The following is a 4973-nucleotide window of genomic DNA, read 5'->3' on the forward strand; positions in this document are numbered from 1 at the left end:
AAAGCCAGTTTTCAAAGAGCATTAGCATCAACTTTCCGAGTCACTACCTCGACTGTTTGAGATTCTAACCTCAAAAATTCGTATGAACTACAATGCCGCCAGAAACAGAGTTTGACAGCTGAAACTCGGAGTGGCCAACCTGCCCGAGCAGCCGATAAAACTCGCGCATGCGCATTATATGTATAGTTTCAAGAGATTGTCCCGGTATATATATATATATACATATATTTTTTCACATACATTCATAATATACATCCATATAATGGAATATAAATGAATGTAATTAAGGTAAATGATGTAATAAAATAAAAAATGATTATAAATGAAAAAAATTATTTAAAAATAAAATGGAATAAAAAATAAGCGGATGATTAGAAATATTCAGGATTTTCCTAATAGTTATACATAATTTTGAAAAATTGAAATAATGTGAAAAAAATTTTTTTTTCTCAATTTCCCTCTTTTTAAAAGTGAATTGATAATTATAATATATATATATATATTTATGTATACATATACATATATATATATATACATATATATGTGTATATATATTTACATATATTTATATTATACATCCATATAATAGAATATAAATGAAGGTAATTAAGGTAGTAGTCCGGTGTGACGACCGAAATTTAGACGTTTTTTCATGATTTTTTCTCAAAAAGTAAATAAAATGCTATCGTTTTAAAGTTTTTACATGTTTTTATTGGTGTTTTGAAGTATACAAAAAAATTTTTCTGAAGTTAATTTTACATTAATTTGTTTAAAATTTTTGACGTCAATATGGAGTCCTCAAAGAAAAGATGAGTTGGTTCGGGGAAACACACAGCCTTCCAAAGTCATCTGAAATAAAAAATTCAAAGAGATTATTATTCTGTAGACTTCATTTTAGGTCCCGAACCTTGAATATACATAAAAATAAAAAAACAAAAACAAAATAGCGGACTTGTGAAAAAAGTTCTCAAAATCTAATTTTTTTTCTTCATAAATTGTTTAAATAAAATAGTTTATAATTAAAAAATTGAATGTTTTAAAGGTTCGGCATCTAGATATGTGTGTCTAGAATAACGGGTTAAATTTTTAGCTAAATCGGTTGAATAGTTTTGAGTCAGTGATTCCCCGAACTTTCGAAAACATGGTCTTGAGAAAAACGCTTTTAAAGTTTTGACAACAGATTTTTTTCAATAAAATTATACTTACATTAATCAGCTATGCCTGGTGCATAGAGCAGTCCTTCCGTTTCCTCAAAGTTGTCATTTTCAGGAGCTTTTAGAGCTCTACGTAAAGTTCTGGCTTCTTTGCAGTTGGCTTTTTAAGCACAATATTAGCAACAGATTTGACAGCGACGCTTTCATACACACGCTTTCATACACACTACGGCGCGCTCTCTTATTTTAGCTATAACTTTAAGAATAATTAAAATTTATGTCTGAAATTTTTATAGCATATTTTTAAGATGTTTTTCTTCCGAAAAATGTAAAAAAAAAAAATCGATTTTTTGAACCCGTCACACCGGGCTACTACCTTAAGGTAAATCATGTAATAAAATAAAAAATGATTATGAATGAAAGAAATTATGAAAAAATGAAATAGAATGAAAAATAAGCGGATAATTAGAAATATTCAGGATTTTCCTAATAATTATACATGATTTTGAAAAATTGAAATATTGTGAGAAAATTTTTTGTTTTTTCAATTTCCCTCTTTTTAAAAGTAAATTGAAAATTATAATATACATATACAGGGTGACCACGATAAGGTGGCCACCCCCCTCCAAAATCTAGCCGTGTGATAATTTGAGAAATTCTTTGCATGATTTTTAAAGGATTTGCGACGATCTCTCCGATAGTGAAGTCAAAATTTTTTTAGAAACAACCGTTTTTGCGCGCGAAAAAAAAATTTTCGATTTCGAGACCAAAAATAGGGTTTAATTTTTTTTTCTGAAAATACGCAAAATCCTGAGCGCGGATATCAAAAATTTTCCGGAATTCGTCAAACCAATCACCCAGAAATAAATCTCAAAATTCGAACTTTTTGTCGAAAATTCGGTACTAACTGGCGGAACAGGTGGAATTGAAATATCTGGCAAAATCGACCAGCGCCAACTTCACCCGAGTCCAGGTAGCGGTATACGATATGTCATTGACGATTCTGCGCGATGAGTTTCGTTGGACCGACTTTCTCTGTTTGCAGCTAGGCGAGCAGCAAGATTAGTAGTTTGAAAATATCTGCATTGAGAGAAGCGTGACAAAAACGTCTGCATTTAAAATTATCAATGATAATTACACGAAAGCAGCATAACGGGAGGTTAACAAGCATTTTGTTATCATCGGTTGCCAGTGACAACCGTTGTAGCACGGAGGTTAGCGAACGCTTGCGCGTGGCCGATCCGGCCGATCAAGATCCCGCTATTACCGTTTGCCGACGCGGCGACGTCGAGATGATGTAGCGCAAAAATTGAAATTCTTTCGAAAATGATCATCGAATCATCCCGATTCCGTCAAAGTGCAGCATTATTGACAAAGGCTTATCACTCTTATTTTACACAAAAATGATTTCAAGAAACGAACAGAATCCACCCGAATTTTGACAGTGTATTGCTTGTTCGTCGCAAAATTCTAGGTCAGTTTATTTATATTCTGGAGAACGATGCTCGAAAATTGGTTAATTCTGACACCGTGTATTTACTTTCGTACGTCGAATATTTCCGCGGCAACAAAGCACATGGGTGGCCGACTTTTCTGTGATTCTAGTAGTAACAATGAGCGCAATATTGCCACGACCCAGCGTTATTTTCACGCAATGATCAAACCGGGGACAGTAAACCACGGTTCGAAATTATTTTCGATGAAAATATGCCGTTGCATTCTGGAATTTCGTTAATTGTCCGACAAATTGATACGTAATGCGTAAGAACGAAATGACTCGCATTTGTTTAGAACGAAACCCTTCCATTGCTCTTTACTTCAATACGAAAATCGTACTATTCTTATCCAGATGACATAAGTATGTACGAAGCACGACAGGCTGAGGTATCGTTAAAGTACGGCGAAAGTATGGCCGATGTTATGACAGAAGTAGAAGCATGAAGGAATAATCGTCAGGTTATGATTCATCTACCTTTTACCTGTGATTTTTCCATTTCGTGGGCGACAAAAACAGTATTTTTTCGTAAATGCGATCGCTACGCTTCACTTTCCATTTCAATTCAATGACAGTTCGTCAATGACAATAATTAGCAAACTAATATTGAGTTTGTAAACCGATGCAGAGATTTGATACTTAATTCTATACAATTCCTTACAGATATGGTAATACAAATGTTTGATTGGTTTTTACATGTGCAATGAAATATTTTGTTTCATTCAAAATATGGACAATGCGTAAATTCGGGAATCCGTTATTTTTTCGGATCGCGCATAGTATTGCACAACAGAATTATGCACCTTCGATACTCCTCTTATGTTAATCCGTCCTCCTCGCTGAAAATTTTTTCGACGAATGCTGAAATTTACAGGGACGCGGGCATAATATTTGCAATGTTGCCCGCTACATTTCATACATTGAATAATGCGTAATTACTTTTCACTGCGTAATAAATATTCTCCGGCATTGCTTCGTGTTTGCCTTTCCCGGTTGGACTCATCTCTGTCAAACTATCGTTGTCTAAGATAATGTTGAAGAGTGCTCGGTTCGTTTCTTTCCGACTCTTGTACATAATCTCTGTGACGGCGGCCATTTGCACATTGTCAACCCACACGTCGTACCCTATGCTTAACTGTACTTGATGACAATTTAAAAATGATAATTATCTTATCAAAATTAGTGACCATTTAGTGTAAAAGTATTACCAACAGATCGTTTTCCGCTACTCGGTGCCGTTGCTTTCAGGACAATTTGAAAAGTGTTCCATGAATTCGTTTGATTAACGCATTTATTCGTTTCTTTGTTTTAATTGCGACTGTAGTCGCAGTTTCATAATGTAGCTACACAACATTTTGTTGGAGACATTGAATTGATGCATTATTTACTGAAAATTTAATGCATTATGAAACGGACGCAGCATTATTGTAAATGGTGTATTTTTTCACAGATCACGAGTGCACCACCTCGACATACAAGTTTGAATTTCTGAATCGACGTGATCTGAGATACTGTATTCGTGCGTGTACATATAATTATTTTTAATTATTTAATTTATTTATTTATTTATTTATTCATTCATTCATTCATTGATTTAATTATTCATTGATTCATTCATTTATTTATTCATTGATTCATTCATTGATTCATTCATTGATTCATTCATTTATTTATTCATTCATTTACTTATTTATTTAATTTTTTTTTTTTTTTTTTTTTCTTTGCGTATGGCCAAATCGGTGGGGAAATCCTTCATGGACCGCCCTAGGTAGGGTACCGTCACTCCCAGGAGTGTGGGACTCGCCTTACAGAATACCCACTAAAACCACCACCAAAAACCGTTCCTTGCTGTCGTCCACACCCCACGGAACTGTCGTCGTACCTGCTTTTGAGAATCAAATATCACGATTAGAACAATACGAGGCAAATATTTTGATAAAATTAAATCCAACAAACGGATGTGAACTAGACTTTTCACCATTTTCGTGACACCATTCTCGCGTTACAGAAACGCTGAAACTCAGGTTTATTTGCAATAAGATTCATTAGAGTTCAGTAGTATTCAATACGAGCCTGTAGTAAAAAGAAACTTGTCTTGTATTTCATTTCTGGTCTCGTTCTGTGTTATCGTCCGCCAAAAGCCATTCCTAGCTGCCGTCCACACCACACGGAATTGTCGTCGCATCTGTTTTTGAGAATCAAATATGAGGATTAGAAAAATACGAGGCACATATTTTGATAAAATTTGATTTGACATTTTTGAAACTACAGATGCAGTTTAACGTGCATCAAAAACAAGCGAATGTACACTCGACTTTTTACGA

At 34.1% G+C, this 4973-nt stretch overlaps 1 long non-coding RNA gene across 1 annotated transcript; it reads right to left on the reverse strand.

Annotated features, from left to right (window-relative positions):
• Positions 1-753: 753 nt before the first annotated feature.
• LOC124214302 (uncharacterized) lies at positions 754-1279 on the reverse strand. The gene is made up of 2 exons (XR_006882115.2): positions 1207-1279; positions 754-849 (listed from the first exon to the last, which is right to left on the reverse strand). It is a non-coding gene; the product is annotated as an uncharacterized lncRNA (long non-coding RNA).
• Positions 1280-4973: the final 3694 nt, after the last annotated feature.

The sequence above is a fragment of the Neodiprion pinetum genome, chromosome 3 (assembly GCF_021155775.2).
Source record: "Neodiprion pinetum isolate iyNeoPine1 chromosome 3, iyNeoPine1.2, whole genome shotgun sequence".
Lineage (NCBI taxonomy): Eukaryota > Metazoa > Arthropoda > Insecta > Hymenoptera > Diprionidae > Neodiprion > Neodiprion pinetum.